Source organism: Staurois parvus, unplaced genomic scaffold, assembly GCF_062004578.1.
Source record: "Staurois parvus isolate SC_StPar_1 unplaced genomic scaffold, SC_StPar_1.0 ptg000503l, whole genome shotgun sequence".
Lineage (NCBI taxonomy): Eukaryota > Metazoa > Chordata > Amphibia > Anura > Ranidae > Staurois > Staurois parvus.
The window spans coordinates 650,389-671,068 of record NW_028318299.1 but is presented as its reverse complement, the minus strand read 5'-3'; positions in this window follow the sequence as shown (position 1 = coordinate 671,068).

Genomic DNA, 20,680 nt, shown 5'->3' with positions numbered 1-20,680 from the left:
AGCCGGTGACAGATCACGCCATAGGGTGGCCCTGCAGGCACGTACAAGGCGTGATCCAGGAAGGACGTCATATGCAATGATGTGGATGTGGTCTTTGATGTGTTAGTTGCTTTTTAGTGTTTAGTTGGTGACGTCTACTTTATTTGCTATTTTATATGGACAGGTGAACAGCCCGGGGTCAAGAACACTGGAGTACAAAGCAAATCCAATGTACAGAGAAGTTTGGCCATTAGGCCCATATCAGGGGAGCAAATATAGGGGTTGCAATTGCCGGGATAGGAGGGATGGCAGGGGCAGCAGTATGCAGAAGATCAGAAGATGAATGGAGAGGATTGGTTCCTTCTCTATGCTGCTCCTCCTATCCAGGTTACTTGTTTCCTAGTGCACCCTGGCCCCTATGTGCTCCCCTCGTTCCCTCATTTACCGGTTCCACCCTTTTCTGAATGGACAGAGCCAGTGATTGGCACCAAAACTGAAGCATAGTAATCAAAACATTAGTAATGGAGGGAGGGGGAGAGGGAGGCCCATAATGAGGTCTCACCCTTTGTTGGTAGGTTTTAATGATGCCACACCCCTTATTGACAAGACACTGAAAAATATGAAAATCCTAACTGGAAAAACTAATGGGGCTTTAAGAGGCACTATACCACAAAATTAATATATACTCAAAAAATATAAAAAGTACAACTTTATTGACAGAGTTAAAAGCCCAGTTGTGGTAGTTATATTTGAGCAATCACAATGCTCATCATAAAAGACATGTAATGGTTATAACAAACAGGTTCAACACATAACATTACAGGGTATGACCTTGGGTAACATAAGAACCATAGCTGGCATGTTAGCTCCAAATTGGTACTTCGATTATTTTATTGACGCATTTCGTGGGACAATAGCCCGCTTCCTCAGGGAGATATAACAGGATTCTAAAATTATATAAACAAGGCCAAAAATAAGCATACAGCGTACTGAAAGAAAATAATAACGTTTATAACAAACAAATGTTTTACATTTACCCAATGATGGCATCAATACGTTTGTAGAAAGCCAGTAAGAACCATTGGATCCAAGAGGGAGGGGTCCCTTAATTAGAGGTGCGCCAAATGGACAAAGCTGCATATCCATAGTTAAAGCTGAAAGTCATCAAAACACCCAAATGTTTATTGTGTCCCAAAGCATACAAACTACACCCCGACTCCCCAAGCTGGTTATGTACCCCATCTATAAATTCAGGACAACAAGAAAAGATATTCTATACATAAAGGAGCTATGGACTTAGTATATAACGTATAATCAATTCCCAAACTATTTTGCTCCAAAGTGCTTTATATTTAATTACAACATTCCCCAAAAAAGGGACAGAGTATCTATATGTATATGGACATCAATAAAATACATATCATAATCAAAAGTACTTCCTTGTCAAAAGGTCACAATCAGAACAAGTACATTTGTCATCAACAAAAGTACAGGTCCTCTCAGGAGGCATAGCCAAAAAATTACTGCCTATACTATCGATCTTATATAGCAGACCAAAAAGCACCAAATTACCGGCATTCTGGTCATAGGGCGCATGCGCAGCCGCATCATCACCATACGTGAATGACATCACAATGTCTGATCTCAGCACATCCTATGTCATGACGTCCAACGTCATTGCTATTGTGGCCATATTGGAGAAGTCCATCCCAGAGGACACATAAAGCGTCCAACAGCACTATCCACCTCTGAGGCCAAAAAAAGACAATCAGCCATGGAACACCGACCACCTGGATCCAATGCCAAAATATACATATACCACATATAGCAACATTGTAGAAAAGTATATTCATGGTTCCAAATAGTCCTCCTCATATATTAATTCTGATTGCTATCGTGTTTTGATAACCACAACAGTCGTATGTGTTATGAGTAAATATTAAGGAAATCAAAGTAAAAATACATAAAAAAAAATACATCAAATTCCAAATTCATACAAAAGTACAAATATACATAGTGGCTAAGAACAAAAAAGATCTAAGGCAAAAATGGTTTAAAACTTAATGAATAGTTCAAACCAGGGGGCTGTGTGGCATCCAAATCATGTATCCATCTAGCCTCTTTTTGAAGAATACCATGATCCCAATCACCACCTCTAGAGTCTAAATGGACTCTTTCAAGATTCCAAATTCCAATTCTTTTCCAAAACTTATGTTTGGTTTTACCAATGTAGAAACTGCCACAACTGAATGTCATTATTCAGTTCAATATGTCATAGAGGACACCTGCAGTTTGCCAGTTAACATAATGTCGTGCTTCATGTAACTCCCCATTCAGCAAAATATGTTTTCTGCCCTGGGAAATATATTGATAGTGTATACATTCACCACAGATAAACGTTCCCCTATGGTGACATGGGTCTGTCCTTCCTGACCTAATAAAATTGCTCTGTACCAAAGCATCCCTAATAGACGTGTTCCTACGATAGACAATTTCAGCCTCATCCCTTATACATGTGGCTAAAAGAGGATCAGCTTTAAGGAGATATCGATATTTGTTAATAACATGACACATTTGTATACCGCATGACTAGTTTAGTAGTCATCACTGCATTTTGTCAAGAATGCGATGTCTGAGAAATCAGGTCCGTACGTGACTGTTGGTTCACTGGATGATATGCTTTTTGCAACATTTTATTTGAATAACCACAAGCTAACAATCTAATGTTTAATGCATCAGCCTCTCTGTTGAAATCTTCTTGGTTAGAGCAATTGCATTATGGTATGGACCTAATTAAATTCTGTGGGTGCCCACTGTTTGCTCTTAAAATAGTGTTTCAAGTAGTGGCCTCGCGATATAAAGTGGAGCCTAAGGTATGATCTTCCAATATAAAGATCTCAACATCCAAAAACGAAATACGTTCAAAATCACACATCATCTTAAAGGACAGCCTAAAATCATTGGTTCCCAGACATGTAATGAAAGCATCCAAAAAGTTCCTTAGTACCATCTGTGGGAACTCGCTTCAAGTGGTAGAGCTTCTTTAAAGCACACGGCAACTCGCTTATTTTTAAAGGGCCTGTTTGCCCACTTTTATTTAAATGACAGTTCAATAACATAAAGGCTTCCCACGCAGGGGTATCCACCATCACACGAATTCAAATGATATTCAGCCTCCTGGCTTGTACGCAGGTTTAAGTCTGCCTCCTGCAGACTCTTCCCAAAGTATGGCACTAGCACACAGCTAGTCTGGCTTCCACCTCTCCTAGGTGTAGCCCACCTGACTCCACGGCAGAGACCTCCTGCCTGCCGGGGTGGAGCCCTCCTGACTCCTATCTGCCGGGGTGGAATCCTCCTGACTCCTATCTGCCGGGGTGGAGCCCAGATTCATGGCCTGGCCTCCACAAAAAGGCCTGCACACACCTGTGCCATCAGCTCGCTGGCTGCTCCCAAAATATGGGCCCAGGATTGGAGATTTCATCCCTCCCAAATCTCTTAGAAATCTCCAGGCAACAGGTCCCAAAACAGGCTTTACAAACCGAAGAGGAAACTTATAAACCAGTTTCCTCTGCATTATGAGAACTGCCTGGAGCCCCTCAACCTGTATGGTTGAGAATCCTGGGTCTCCATCGTGCTTTCCACCGTGGCAGGATACCGCACTGCCACATATCCCCCCCCTTTGTTTTGATCCCGTAGAGGGCAGAACACACAAGCCCAAACGCTTTAATTTGGCACCTCTGAGCCAGCCTTCACCCATATGAGCCCATTCCTGACTGACCTTGCTTTCAAAGGGAAACTTTCCTTCCTGTCTTATGAAGCGACTTTCCCTGTGTTCTCCTACTACACGGACTTGGGCTCTATAAAGACACTGTGCCTTTTTACGGGTACGCTTCCAAAAGCGTTGCCTCCCTATTTTCCTTGGGGCCACCCAAGTCACCTTCCCATTAAGGAACTTCCAAAACTTGTTACCTTTCTGAGGATGAGGTTGACGCCTGAGTTTTAGGTGTCGGGTACCATTAAAGCTACGCTGCACTCTCAACCGCCGGTTTCCCTTTACCTTTGAAGGAGTCCCTCTCTGCATTCTATGTACATGCATCCTCTTACTGACCAAACTTAACTCTGCTTGTTTTCCCCCGTACACTGCATGCTTCCTTTGGTCACTGACAGTCTCAGATGACAGCAATGTCCTACTCTCCTGCTGAAGGACAGACCGATTGTCTTGCTCTTCAGATGTTTTTATGTCAGAGGACCTCTTTAAATAATCCACTTCCTTAAAGTTTTCCCTCTGGGCAGATAAGCCATTTAAAGTTTCTCTTCCCAGAGTACCCTCCTGAACCTGTAAGGGGCCTAATTCAACTGCAGCTTTTAGCTCAGCTGTGTCTACCACATCATTACCCACCACATCACATGTTTCAGGGTTATCAGCACACATGTCCACTTGACCTTCAGGTCCATCATAAGGTTTATGGTCACCCACAGAAACTAAATGATCGACATTTACCAGTGCATCGCATTTTTCCTCATCATAATAAATATCAACATTTACAAGGGTCTTGCATTTTTCCTCATGGTCAGAAACATCCACACCTTTGTCAGAATTAATTTCAATGTTTGGCAGGGCAGTGTCTGGAGACAAAATGCACAGCGTGGAGTGGTTATCTCCCATGGCAACGTCGCTATCAACCAGCTCCACTGGCACATGAACCTCTTCCAGCAACTGTCCTGACACCTGACTGTCATAAGATAATTCCACATTTGGTTTACGGATCCCAATCACTTGATTTGTGCCATCTGACACTTCCACCAACACTGGCTCATTTGGTATCACACTTTTCATTCCCACACCATTGGATCCTTTGTGGGTTGTGGGCACGATCTCAGCTATGTGCTCAATCTCACTTGGCCCGTCCATATTGGGAGGGAGACCATCTGCAGCAACAGCAAGTGTGCCCTTGTCTATAAGCTGCCCTGCAGTCCCTCCATTTAGCACAGCAGAAGTCGTGTCCACTCCATTGTTGGAAACAGAGGTCCCTTTCAACAAAGCCAACAGGTTATCAGCCCATCTGTCCCAGTCTACTTTCTCTGTACTCCAATCAGAGGTACTACGCAGTACTCCATCAACTGCCGGAGGAGACACAGGACAGAGTGGCTCAGCAGACACATCACATATATCACTTTTGTTCAAACAAAACTGTGGCCCTAAATTTTTAACCTCAACAGGTTGCAATACCACACCCTCACCACCGTGCTCTGATGGCGCTTCATTCAACTCAGGAACCCTTCCATACCTATTGTCATTACTGACAGACTCCATTAACCCATTATCACCATGAGCATTTTCAAAGATTTCAGTTTTAGCATTTAAATCACCACTAGATTCAAGTACTCTCTTGTCCAGAGCAGCAACATAGTTGTCCCAGGCAACCTCTGGCTCCAACACACAGAGCTCCCAGGAAGTTTCCATGGACACCTTTGCAGCCCTGGATACTGTTGCCAAGGGCAACATATCTTTACTCATTTTCACATCAACACTGTTATCTTTAGTGAGCTGTGCTAGCCCATCACCAACCATAACATTACATTTACCAACAGTAACACTTTTGTCGGCATGACCATCAGCATTCTCTTTCTTTAAAGGGACACTATATTCAGTTTTAGCAGCTCCATAGCTGACCTGGGAAATCCTCTGCTCCGTCACTGCGGGCTCCTGGGAGGTTTCCCTAGGCATCTCTGCAGCACCTGTCACTAGGGAACACGGTGCCATGACAGTTTTGGTCACCCCTAGTCTAACTTCACCAGCCATCTGCTGGATTATAGCAGGCACCTGCAGAGTCCCCATGTCCTTTTCCATATTTAGTCCTGCTAATCGTTGGGCTGTTCCTTGTGCCTCCCCACTACTCAGGGTAGCACACAGCAGCCAGTCCATGTCCATCTGTATTGTGGAACTCCCTGAAGGACACTCTCACTTCCTTGGAATCAGTCCCACAAACTGAAACAGTCTTACCATTTCCTGAAGCAGGTGTCATAGCCTTCACTTGAGTGCGTAGTCTCTCCTCTGTGGTGTCTCCACAGGCTGACTTCCCCAAGTGGTCACGGTGCAACACTGCAGCCATTCCGGACCAACTTACACCCCCTGCAGGTAACACAAGATCCCTGTTGCTAGGGGTAACAGACTCGCTCTCAAAAGGCAGTTGGCTATACCTCATGTTGGACGCAGACTGTTGTGCCCTCTGTTCAGGGCTGACCACTTCACCTAAGCGGCCGCAACACAACACCTTGTATTTCTCTGGCTTTCTGATCTCTTGGCCTTCCAGTGACACCTCTCCCATCCTGGAGCATTGCTGGCCAGCCATGACACGCCAAACTTCCCCTTGAAGAAGGATTTCCTCTTTAAAGGTGCAGTAGTCATCCTGGTCCCAATCCATCAAATGGTAAATCGACCGGAACTCCCTCGGTAATAAGGTTTGCAGCAACTTTGGCCACCGGTCCCTAGGCCATTTTCTCTGTGTAGCACCTTTTTCAAATCTTTCAAGGAAGTCCCCAACCTCCTCTGTAGGTAGCATGGGTTGCATGTAATCAGAGGCCCAGAACTCAGCACCTCTCACCGTAGACTTTACATTGCAGCTATTGCTATGAGCAACCACACTCCTCTCAAACTTGTGGTCAGCCTGTCGCTCCTTCCTTGCACTCAGAGCCGGCTTGCCAAACACAGATGCAGTCCTTTGCTTTGCTATGCAATTTTGCAATGGAGGCTGAGACAAAGGGCATTTGGAGACAGTGTGCCCCCACTCCCTGCACCGCAAACATCGCTCTTGCCAGCGTGTCTTGTCCAGGCTCCCCACATTGCAGTCTTTTTCCAGCTTAGAACTCTGCACAATAGCTGGTCTCCTTTCAGCAGTGTTGCTAGGGGCAACAGCATGCACTTCCCACTGTGGCAACCTCTGTTCAGCCATGTATGGGGCTTGTTCTGGTGATAACCCCTCCAGCCACAGGGCTCGGTCTCTCATTGCAGCAAATCTTTCTTCTTTTCTTTGCTTTGACTGTCCCATCTTCACAGTCACTTCACAACACTTTTGCACAGTCCAGCAACAAAGAAATGAAGTACTGCCTCTTTAAGGCAGGTTCTCCTCACCTGCACACACACCAAATTGTGCTGTCCATTGCACAGAAACACAGTTCATATAACTGATGAACTTACTTTTGCAGGGATCTCCAATTATGCCCACTGCATCCTCCACCATATGTGGGAACTCGCTTCAAGTGGTAGAGCTTCTTTAAAGCACACGGCAACTCGCTTATTTTTAAAGGGCCTGTTTGCCCACTTTTATTTAAATGACAGTTCAATAACATAAAGGCTTCCCACGCAGGGGTATCCACCATCACACAAATTCAAATGATATTCAGCCTCCTGGCTTGTACGCAGGTTTAAGTCTGCCTCCTGCAGACTCTTCCCAAAGTATGGCACTAGCACACAGCTAGTCTGGCTTCCACCTCTCCTAGGTGTAGCCCACCTGACTCCACGGCAGAGACCTCCTGCCTGCCGGGGTGGAATCCTCCTGACTCCTATCTGCCGGGGTGGAGCCCAGATTCATGGCCTGGCCTCCACAAAAAGGCCTGCACACACCTGTGCCATCAGCGCGCTGGCTGCTCCCAAAATATGGGCCCAGGATTGGAGATTTCATCCCTCCCAAATCTCTTAGAAATCTCCAGGCAACAGGTCCCAAAACAGGCTTTACAAACCAAAGAGGAAACTTATAAACCAGTTTCCTCTGCATTATGAGAACTGCCTGGAGCCCCTCAACCTGTATGGTTGAGAATCCTGGGTCTCCATCGTGCTTTCCACCGTGGCAGGATACCGCACTGCCACACATCCCAAAGGATGATTATGTCATCAATGTACCTGTGCCAGGATATAACATGGCACAAATACATTGAGAGAGACTCCTCCTCAAATATATGACGTTCCCACCCCCAAAGGTACAGATTGGCGTAGGATGGAGCACAACATGTCCCCATAGCTACGCCTTGTACCTGGAGAAGTGGGAACCATCAAAGGTAAAGTAGTTATTCCTAAGTATGTATTCAAGCATTTCGAGAACAAACATTGAATTTAGTCTGATCATTACTTTTCTCCTGCAAGAACATACTGACCACACCCAGGTCCTTACTGTGTGGTAAGCTACTATACAAAGCTTCTACGTCTAGGGCCACTAATAAAGTATTAGCAGGGACTTGCATATCTTCGATTGTTTGCAACAAATCCATAGTGTCTTTGATATGCGATGGTAGACTGGTGACATGTGGTCTTAAATGCATGTCCACAAGAGTGCTTGCATTTTCTGTGAGACCACCACACCCCGATATGATGGGCCTACCTGGAGCGTGGCCACTCAATGTTCAAAAATTCCCAAGTACTCTCTGGGATAATATTCTTCAGTAGGACATCATTAATAATATTGTAATAGGTTATAATCAGTCTGTTTACTATGCTTCGGCTTGTGAATGAACTGAAAGTTCTGTACAGAGTTCTTCTTTTCCATTCATTCTGTGCAGATGAGGCTCAATCTACTATCTCTGTCTCAAAGGTGGAACATCAGAGGTTTGTTTAGACCCCTGATATCTCACCAATGGGGCTCCGAAAAAAATTGTAAAAAAACCTGACAAGTTTAATAAAGATGTCACCTTAGAGATTATATTATTTTACAATATTATTATTGCATGTTACTTGTTCAGGATTTCTTCTGTATGTTTAAGAGGCTATATAGAAGTCATATATTTAAACGATAATATTGTATCTTTGTATTAAACATCCATAATAAGTATATATCTAAGAGAGTAAAAAAAAAAAAATACCACAAATAAAAAACTACCGACACCAGTGGCGAAACTACAAGGGTCACAGAGGTTGCATTTGTGAATGGGCCTTGTGTTCTTCTACCATGGGGGGGGGCTCCAAGACAGCAAGAAGGGGGCCCGCTGCAGAACATATGAAAGGGTCCTGCTTCGGAACCATAAAATAAGGACCCTGCAACAGAAGTAAAGGGCCCTGGGATCAATGAGAAGGGCCCCGGGTTTGGAGAGAAGTGTCCCGGGCTCAGAGGGAAGGGCCCAAGCCAAGGGTCAGGGAGTCCCTTTATGGTTTCTTGCACCGGGGTCACGAAGGTTCTAGTTATGCCTCATCCCCGTGTCCTTTGTGTTCTCATTTGAGTTTCAGTTGGACCATGACTGTTTGTTTCACTTGTTTAGAGCTATAAAAAGGTATTAAAGGTTGGTAGTTGTTTGCCTCACCTCTCATGTTAATGGCGAGGAATAATTTATGGTATGTCCTACTTATGTCATTGTTGAGCCATGAGTGATGACTGAGCTTGTTGATGATTTCACGGTAAAAGCATATTACTGATGTGAATGTACAATATATATGTAAAGTGCTGTGTAAATTGACGGCGCTATATAAGTGCCTATAATGAATAAAAAATAAATGATTAAAGGTACGATGTTGTTTCATACACTGTATACATTTATTATGTATGTATTATGGATAACTGGATTATCAGCTTTCTCCAGGACTAGTAAATCTTGGTCAGGGTCCTGGAGCCTGGAGGCCTGAAATTAAACATTTCCCATTTTTACCACCGCCAAACACGACTAATGCAGGTCTGTGGGGCAGCAACGCAACTGCATGCAATGCACTTGATTTCAATGTGAAGGGCACTGCATGTGTGAATGGGCTTGTAATATTAATTTTGTGTGTATGTGATATAAAAGGTGTGAGACTGATATATAAAATATGATTTTTCATATTTCAGAGGGGAATGTAATATTAATTTTTAATATTGAAATTTTAATTCGGTCTCTAGTAAGTTCTGATATATGCCTGGCCAGGATATATGCCCCTCTATTTGGATGTGAGAGGGAGAAGGTTTTGAACTGAGTAGTAACAGATGTGAATTATTTGTGTCTGGAGTTGGATAATTACTGAAGACAAAGTTTAGCTTACTGAAGTTTATATTTTCTTAAAGCAGGCCTATGTATTGTATACTTTGTTATGATTTCAGTTAATAAATCTGAGAGTTTATATTTTAATCCATAAATCACAGTTGTTCAGACAGCTGTATTCTGCTATGTAACACAAAACTCCATTTGTTCCCCCCTTCTGAGTGTTTCTATCAATCATGTTAATTAGGCTGTCTGAGACTAGTAAAAAGATAACTCACATTACACACAAGCCAAAATTACAGTGGGAGGTGAAAAGGGGAGTGGTTAATGAGCCCACCAATTTGAAACAAAAGAAGGCTTTTTAGGCTGTGGGAGGGCTTGGTTTCTGGAGCCATATTACGCACATGTACTTATATTACTATCCTCTGTTCCCAAATCTCATTTCTTTACCCCTCTGCTCCACCCCACCACCTGTACATCTCCCCCTCACTGCCATCATCTCCCTACTATTGCTCTCTTCACCTCCCCAAAATGCCTCTTCCACTCCTCCTTCTCATTTTCCTCTCCTCCGTTCCCAAAATCCATTTACTATATCCCTCTGCCCCTCCCAAACACTTGTATATTGTGTCCTCACTGCTTCCTTCGCCCCTCTATGGCACCCACCACCTCCTCCTATTACTCCGCTCTCCCACTGACCCCAACACCTCCACTAGGAGTTTCTCACGCTCCTGTACATCCCGCTCCCATGCCACCTTTCTCACCCTTCTCCTCCTCCTAGCCGCGGGGGACATCTCCCCAAATCCTGGCCCACCACCTCCCTCACCCGCTCAACACCCTCCCACCTCCACGTCCTACTGCAACCCCCACAACTTAGTATCTGTCCCCCTGCTCCCTAAAATCTCCCCCCCGTTTTCATGTGCACTCCTGAACGCCCGTTCGGTGTGCAACAAGCTTACCGCCATCCACGACCTCTTTGTTTCCCGCTCCCTCAACCTCCTAGCGATCACGGAAACCTAGATCCAGCCCACTGACTCTACCTCCCCTGCTGCACTCTCCTATGGAGGTCTCACCTGGGCCCACTCACCCAGGCCTAACGGTCGTAAAGGTGGTGGGGTTGGTCTGCTCCTGTCACCGCAGAGCACCTTCCGAGTCCTCTCAAACCCCCCCTCCCTATCCTTCTCCTCCTTCGAGGCCCACTGCGTCCGACTATTCTCCCCAACCCCCCTGAAGATTGCTGTGATATACCGGCCTCCTGGATCCATATCCCGCTTCCTGGATGACTTTTCCTCCTGGCTACCCTTCTTCCTCTCCTCTGAGCTACCCACCATCATCCTTGGGGATTTCAACATCCCTGTCAACCTCGACAATCCAGACACAGCCCGTCTCCTCCACCTAACCTCCTCCTTTGCACTTGCACAGTGCATACAATCCACCACCCACTCTGACGGAAATATCCTGGACCTTGTCTTCTCCAACCGCTGCGCCCCCCACAACCTCACTAACACCCCCTTCCCTCTCTCTGACCACAACCTGATCACCTTCTCTATCTCCTCGTCCTCCAACGCCTACCCCTCCAAATGTCACACTACTACCAGCCGTAACCTCCGCAACCTTAACCCTGCCTCCCTCCACTCTGCAGCTGACCAACTCCACGACCGCATCCTCCCCCTGTCCTGCCCCGACTTGGCTTTGACCGCCTACAACAATGCGCTCTCAACAGCCCTTGACTCACTAGCGCCTTTAACCACACGCAACATCAGACCCCGACCGCTCCAGCCCTGGCAGACTGATCACACCAAAACCCTCAAACGACAAAGTCGTGCCCTGGAGCGACTATGGCGCAAAACCAAATCCCAACAAGCCTTCACCCGCTATAAATCTGCCTTCCGCACCTACACCTCCTCCCTCCATGCTGCCAAACAGGCCTACTTCTTGACCCTCATCAAGGCCCTCTCCTCCAATCCTCGCCGACTCTTCTCTGCCTTCAACTCTCTACTCTCTCCACCCCCACCTCCACCCAGCACCTCACTCACTGCCCTTGAGATTGCCAATCACTTCAAAAACAAGATTGACACAATTCGCAAGGACATTGCCGCAACTCACACGCCCTCTCAACCCGTCCCCTCTCACACACCTACCCCCTTATCCCCCCTCCCCCTCGACATAACCCGCAGGGACTTCGTCGCTGCTCAAACTCTCTCCAACCCCCTTCACCCTCACTCAGCTACCCCCTCATCACCCCTCTCCCACGGCCCCACCACTGCTTTGACCTCCTCTTCCACCCCACCCTACATTCCTCATACTGAAGCTCCCCCCACACTCCGCACCTTTGACCTTACTACCATCGAGGAAGTCTCCAAGATCCTCTCTGATGCCCGCCTCACCACCTGCCCCCTCGACCCTATCCCCTCACAACTCCTACGACCTTCCTCCTCCTCCATCCTACGCTCCCTCACCCACATCTTCAATCTCTCCCTCTCCTCAGGCACTTTCCCCTCCCCTCTGAAACATGCACACATCACCCCCATACTTAAAAAGCCCTCCCTGGACCCCAATGACCCGAACAACCTCAGACCCATCTCCCTGCTCCCATTTACATCTAAACTCCTCGAGCGCCTAGTCTACACCCGCCTATCCTCTCACCTCAACGACAACAACCTCCTCGATCCCCTATAGTCCGGCTTCCGTCCCCTACACTCCACCGAAACCGCCTTACTCAAACTCTCCAACGACCTGCTAACCGCCAAAGCTAATGGCCACTATTCAGTGCTCCTACTCCTTGACCTCTCTGCGGCCTTCGACACAGTCGACCACCCCCTCCTCCTCAAAAAACTACACTCCCTCGGCCTCAGAGATTCTGCTCTCTCCTGGCTCTCATCCTACCTATCACAACGCTCTTTCAGCGTTACCTATAATGCTACCACCTCCCCCTCACTCCCCCTCTCTGTTGGGGTCCCTCAAGGCTCTGTCCTCGGGCCCCTTCTCTTCTCCATCTATACCTCCTCCCTTGGCCAACTCATACACTCTCACGGCTTCAACTACCACCTCTATGCCGACGACACACAAATCTATCTCTCTACCCCCCACCTCACCCCCTTGGTCTCAGCCCGAATCACACACCTACTGAGCGACATATCAGACTGGATGTTGCTCCACTTCCTTAAATTGAACCTTGTCTTCCCCCCAGCCCGGACACCACCCCCCATTGATTTCTCCGTCACATCCAACAACGCTACCATCAAACCCGCCCTGCAGGCCAGAGTACTTGGTGTCATTCTGGACTCCAACCTATCCTTCCAGCCGCAAGTCCAATCTTTAACAAACTCGTGCAGACTCCACCTCCGCAACATCGCCAAAATCCGCACGTTCCTAACTCCAGAAACCACTAAACAGCTCATCCACTCCCTCATCATATCACGACTCGACTACTGCAACTCCCTCCTCACTGGCCTGCCTCTCCGCTGGCTATCCCCGCTTCAGTCCATCCTGAACACGGCTGCCAGACTCATTCACCTTTCCAACCGCTCTGTCTCCGCCACCCCCCTCTGCCAATCCCTCCACTGGCTTCCGATTGCGCAACGGATCAAATTCAAAATCCTAACGCTGACGTACAAAGCCGTCCACCATACTGCCCCGAACTACATCACTGACCTAATATCCAAGTACCACCCAGCACGCACACTCCGCTCCTCACAAGACCTCCTTCTCTCTAGTTCCCTGGTCTCCTCCTCCCATGCCCGCCTCCAGGACTTCTCCAGGGTGTCACCCATCCTCTGGAACTCCCTGCCCCAACCCATCAGATTATCACCTACTCTCCTCTCCTTTAGGCGCACCCTGAAAACCCATCTCTTCAGGGAAGCCTACCCCACCCCCTGCTAACTTGCTGACCTCCTCCACTCTTCCTACCACTCCATCCCCCACAGCTATCTCCTCCTGTGCCACCACCCCCTCCCTCCTAGATTGTAAGCTCCAAGGAGCAGGGCCCTCGATCCCCTCATGTTTTGCATTGTATTGGTATTGTTCTGTCACATGTTCTGTCCCCCTTTGTAATGTACAGCGCTGAGCGAACTATTGGCGCTTTATAAATACTGTATAATAATAATAATAATAATATTCAAATGGTTTTTATTGAAAAATTTTTGTCAACATACAAAAGGGTAAACATATTAACATATTAACATGAAACTAGAAGGGTTCACTCGAAGGATCATAATTAGAGATGAGCGAATTATTCAAAAATTTGGTTCGGCTGATTCGCCGAATTCGCGGAATAAATTCGCTTCGAGCCGAATATATTCGCTGCGAATTTAACCTATAAAAAGGGTGTTTCTAGGCTTCAGAGAGCCTTTATATTAGTGCAGAACACTGCACCTCCGTGCAATCTACTTACGAGACCCTGGGCAGGTCTGGGTCCAATTTGTGGTAGAGACTGGTTTTGTTCAGCCATGCTTGAGCGAGTAATAACAGGTCTGTGCTGCCCTTTGGTGTCTGGCTTAATGCGCACAACACTGAACGTCCCAGCGTTTGTCAACGATTTGCCGTTAAGTGATGCAAACCCGCTGAACCACGTTCATGAGGAGCCGGTACAGGGGGCCATGAATCAGTATGGACCTGGCAGCAGTGTGAGGAGACCCGAAAGTGGCACATGGCGCAGGGTGGCGGTGGAGGCAGCAGTATTCGGAAGACATACACAGGACTAGTTTAAAAAGCGGAAGCCGTCAGCAGCGTGAGCAGACGACAGAGGCACATGGCGCAGGGTGGCGGTGGAGGCAGCAGTATTCGGAAGCCATACACAGGCCTAGGTTTAAAACTGGAACCCAGCAGCGTGAGCAGACGACAAAGACGCACATGGCAGAGGATGGATCTGGCAGCAGTATGAGAAGGCGGTACAGGGGCCTGTGGCACAGTGTGGTGATGGGGGCTACAGCAACTGGATGCCAGAAAGTGGCCGATAGGGCTATATACTGCATGGAATTATAAAGTTGTAAAGACAGCGGCCTATAAGGCTATACACACTATAACAATCATGACTTGATTGACCATTGGCCTATAAGGCTATACACAGCATGAATATCATGACTTATTCTGAGAGTGGTTTGGAAGGCTATATACAAAAAGTAATTCATGAGCTGTGCGGACAGCGGACAATAAGTACATATATACAAATCAATTCATCAGCTGTCCAGCCAGCGGCCTCAAAGGCGACACATATAGAAAGCAATTCATGAGCTGTTCAGACAGCGGCCTCTAAGGCGACAGATATACAAAGCAATTCTCGAGGTGTTCAGGGAGCGGCCTGAACGGCTAGGTTATTACTAAATATATTTTTGTGGCCAAACATCGGCCTATAAATAGATGTCTACACAGTGACAAAAAATTAATAACATTGCCTCCTCTGCCACTCCTCTGCGTGTTGTCTGACATACTCTTTAATTCAATAAGCACCCCAAAAATAAAACCGGATTTAACTCTTTGAACGTACAATAGTGGTTGTGAAGCAGAAAGTCAGTTTATTTAGCACAATCGGTCAATTGCAGCTTGCCGTTGGCTGTAAACTGTACGTTTATGTCACTGGAATGCACTAATCACCCAAAAAATATTACCGCCACCCGGCGTGTAAATGGATTTAACTCTTTGAACGTACAATAGTGGTTGTGAAGCAGAAAGTCAGTTTATTGTACACAATCGGTCAATTGCAGCTTGCCGTTGGCTGGAAACTGTACGTTTAGGTCACTGGAATGCACTAATCACCCAAAAAATATTACCGCCAGCCGGCGTGTAAATGGATTTAACTCTTTGAACGTACAATAGTGGTTGTGAAGCAGAAAGTCAGTTTATTGTACATAATCGGTCAATTGCAGCTTGCCGTTGGCTGGAAACTGTACGTTTATGTCACTGGAATGCACTAATCACCCAAAAAATATTACCGCCACCCGGCGTGTAAATGGATCTAACTCTTTGAACGTACAATAGTGGTTGTGAAGCAGAAAGTCAGTTTATTGTACACAATCGGTCAATTGCAGCTTGCCGTTGGCTGGAAACTGTACGTTTGTGTCACTGGAATGCAGTAATCACCCAAAAAATATTACCGCCAGCCGGCGTGTAAATGGATTTAACTCTTTGAACGTACAATAGTGGTTGTGAAGCAGAAAGTCAGTTTATTTTGCACAATCGGAAAACTGCAGCACCAACTGTGCACGACAGCCACCAAAAAAAAAAAGGGTGTATGTCACTTTAAATTTTCGATTCTTTGATAGCTGTGGCCCTAAGTAACGATTCTGTGTCCCTGAGTAACGATTCTGTGTCCCTGAGTAACGATTCTGTGTCCCTGAGTAACGATTCTGTGGCCCTAAGTAACGATTCTGTGTCCCTGAGTAACGATTCTGTGTCCCTGAGTAACGATTCTGTGTCCCTGAGTAATGATTCTGTGTCCCTGAGTAACGATTCTGTGGCCCTGAGTAACGATTCTGTGGCCCTAAAGTCTCTGTGGCCCTAACTCTGTCCCTTAATACACACAGGTCTGTCTCTCTTGAATGACCGGAGGCTAATGGAGAATTCTAAGATGGCCGCGATTTATAGCTCCACCATTACACAGTGCTGGCTGGCTGCTGATTGGCTAATGCGATCACATGTCATGAATGCATTATGGGTCAGCGCGCCTTGTCTGCGCGCCTTCCCAGAGATCCCCGCCCCATCTTCTCTGTCCATTTTCTCCGTCGGCACACATGTCGCCGCCATTTTTGGGAAAATTTGATTCGTGCATCCGAAGTTTGCTAATCTTCGGATTCATCGCAAATAGAATTTTTCCAAATCTTCGGAACGAATTCCACTTCGTCATGTTCGATTCGCTCATCTCTAATCATAATGCATGAGTAAAGAAGTAGGAGTGGAAGATCCCCACCAATAGGCCGGGGATACTTTAGGTTCCAATTGTGTACATGAGAGGTATGCTCATTGTCATGTGAACCAGTATAGAGAACGAAAGATTATAAGTAGGGGGGGGAAGTGGAAAATGGGGAGGGAAGGGAAAGGGAGGGAGAGGGAGAGGGCACCAGTGGATGACGGGTTACTTGTATTACAATGGGTATAATTAGTAATCATTTTACAGAACAGTTTGGGTTTTTTAGCCATCGAGACCATTGGGTAATAAATTTGTGAGAAGTGGAGTTTTGTAAGGCGATCCTTCTTTCCATTTCACATTGAAGGTTGAGATCGGAAAAGAGGCGAGACAAAGGGGGAGTGGTGGTAGAGCGCCATAGTCTGGTAATATTGGTTTTTGCTGCTGCTAAAGTATGTATAACAATGGTACATGTATTTGTAGGAAACTTATCTATGCCAATATGCAGGAGAGCTAAAGCGGGGTTTGGTGTTACTAACGTACCTGTAATTGAGGAAATTATTTGAAAAATTTTGTTCCAGTAAGATTTAATTGACCTACAATTCCAGAGTATATGTAATAGCGTACCAGACTCTCCGCAGTGTCTCCAGCAGGCTCGCGAGTGTTGTGGATAAAATAGTGATAATTTAGTGGGAGTTAAGTACCATTCATGTAAGATTTTTAAATATGTTTCCCAGTGGGAGGAACATTTCGAGGCCTTGTACGTAATGGTAAATGTTTTTTCCCATATGCTTGGGGATATTGATTGGTGGAAATTTTTCTCCCAGTTGGTTAAAGAGGAAGTATATGTTGTAAATTGCCTCTCGGTTATAAGTGTGTAAAAGACAGAGATTCCTTTTTTTGGGTATTTGGTTCTATGAAAGAAATGATGCGCAGTTGCAGGAATTTCTGTTGTGTGGGGGATACTTGTTTTGTGGAGTGCATGGGCTATGCGCATATATGTAAATTGTTCATTGTCAGGAAGGTGAAATTTGTTTTGAGTGGTGTAGAAGGAGTCCAATTTGCTTGAGGTAAATATGTCTTGAATGTGAAGTATGCCAAGGGTCGTCCACTTTGTTAAATTTAGATGAGGTATGATGTGATGCAAGGACGAAAGTGGGGTAGGGGTTTGAACATTGTTTTTCCCTAATTTATTGTAGTCAACAAAATCGTGCCATACTATTAAAGAGGCCTGTATGCATGGGTGTTTGTGAAACGCTTGAATCTGAGCCGCTCGAGGTAGACATAGTATGTCCGTTATCGCGTATGGAAGGTACAAAGATGTTTCCAAGGTGGTCCATATTTTTTCCGGAGAGGGGTGCCACCAGAAGAAGAGCTGGTCTAATAGAACAGCTTGGTAGTAGGATTTCATATGTGGGAGGCCTGCTCCACCTCTGGCGGTTGGACGTATTAGGAGATTCGTGGTGCATCTGGGTTTTTTTGAGTTCCATAGGAATTTGTTTAATATGGCCTGGAGTTTAGTGAAGAAAGAATATGGGACTGGGATGGGGAGTGTTCGGAAAATGTATAGTATCTTAGGAAGAATACACATTTTTAGTGTTGCTATTCTACCTAATGTCGATAGATTAGATGTGCGAAAGCTCTTGAGATCCCGTGGGATAGTTTCAAGTAGCGATCTGTAATTAGTTGGGTAAAGGGGGTTAGTCGTAGGGGTGAGTCTAATCCCCAAATAAGGAATGCTGTGTTTTTCCCAGGTAAAAGGGAACTGTTTAGATAGTAAGTCCTGGGTAATAGAAGGCGTATATAAATTTAATATTGATGATTTGGATTCATTAAGTTTGTAATATGAGACCGCTGAGTAGTCTTGAATGTGCGTACGAATCGTCTGGAGTGATTTATATGGATTTGTAACCATCAGTATAATGTCGTCTGCGAAGAGACTGATTTTGTGTTCAGTGGTGAGGTATTTGACTCCCGTGAAGTTTGGATCGTTTCTATGGTTAGTCGCTAGTGGTTCTATCAGTAAGGCAAAAATGATGGGGGACAGAGGGCAACCTTGTCTGGTTCCATTGGATATACAAAAGGGCTGTGAGAGCGTGCCATTAGTTAAGACTCTAGCAGAGGGTTTAGAGTAAAGTGCGAGGATCGCCGACAAGATCCAATCCGTAAAGCCAAACTTTTGTAATGTAAGTGTCATAAATTTCCAGTGAATTCGGTCGAAAGCCTTTTCCGCGTCTAGTGATAAAAAAAGGGAGGGACGTTTGTCAGTTTCAAGGTGGTGGAGTAGAGAAATAATTCGCCTGGTGGCATCAGGAGCCTGTCTACCAGGTATAAAACCCACTTGGTCTGGATGGATCAATGTAGGTAGGAATGGGAGTAATCTTTGAGAAATTATCTTGGCGTATATTTTTATGTCTGTATTAAGTAGCGAGATTGGTCTGTAATTTTGAGCGAGTTGGGAGTCTTTACCTGGTTTCGGGATGGTTGTGATAATTGATTGTAGCATGTCAGGGGGAAATTCCCCGTTAGATGCCACGTGATTGTAGAGGGCAGAGAGATGTGTCTTAAGGTCGGATGTAAATGTTTTGTAGTATTTATTAGTGAAGCCATCGTTCCCTGGTGATTTATTTAAAGGTAGAGTGGTTATGACTTTTTCAATTTCTAAGGCTGAGATTGGTACCGATAGAGATTCGAGTTGAGAAGGGGTGACGTGGGCTAGATTGGTTTTATGCAGGAAGCGTTCAATGGAGGGGATCGTTGGTTGGGTTGTATTAGAGTCGTCTTTTATGTTATATAGCTTCTGATAGTATGTTGCAAAAGCGTTAGCAATATCAAGTGGATTTGTAAGAGGAGAACGTGTGATTGGATGCTGGATCGTAGATATTTTGGTCTTAAGTCGTTTTTGTTTAATGGTCTTAGCAAGAAGAGAGCTAGCTTTATTTCCGAGCGCATAAAATTTGGTCTTTGTTTTTTGGAGGTTGGTGTCATAAGAGTGGAGTAAAAGGGTGCGTAATTTGTTTCTATCTTGGTTTAGAATTGCCGAAATAGTAGGGTTAGGGTATTTTTTGTTAATTTCCTCATTTAGGTTAATGGAGGTTAGAAGCTGGTCAATTTGTTGAGTGCGCTGTCTGTTTATATGGGAGTTTAATTGTATGAGGATACCTCTCATGTAGGCCTTATAAGTTTGCCAAAGTGTAGTAATTGAGATATCCGGAGTAGTGTTGGTATCAAAAAACAATTTGTGGGCTTCTAAAATATGTTTCTGATTGTCCGGATGTTTCAGGAGCGAAGAGTTGAGTCTCCAAATCGGTGGAAGCGTCGAGCGTCGATCGTCATTTAAGGATATACTAATTGGTGCGTGGTCTGACCAGGAAATGGTTCCAATGTTAGAGGAAGTCACTTGTTGTAATGTCCATTTGTCAGTGAGAAACATATCTATTCTGGAGTATGAGAGATGCGCTGGGGAGTAGTAGGTATAGTCTCTCTCAGAGCCATGTTGGCATCTCCATATGTCATACAAGTCGTGATCATGTAGAAATTGATTGAAGGTATATTTAGTGGGTGGATTCTTAGAGGTTGAGTCCACGAGTGGGTTGCACATAACGTTGAGATCTCCGCCAATTATGAGTTTGCCTTGTTTATGATCCGAGATGGTCTTATAGAGCATTCGAAAAAATTGCATTTGGTTGTTGTTTGGACCATATACATTCACCAATGTGTGGGTTATGTCATTTATCTGGCAAATGAGGATATAAAAGCGTCCATGTGGGTCGGCCATTTTCGAGATGAATCGGAAAGGGAGAGAGTCATTAATGGCTATAATTACTCCGTTTTTCTTTTTGAGATTGGTTGCCATAAATATTTGTGAGAAATGGTGCAAGTGTAGTTTAGGCATTTTTTCCGTGGCGAAGTGAGTCTCTTGTATAA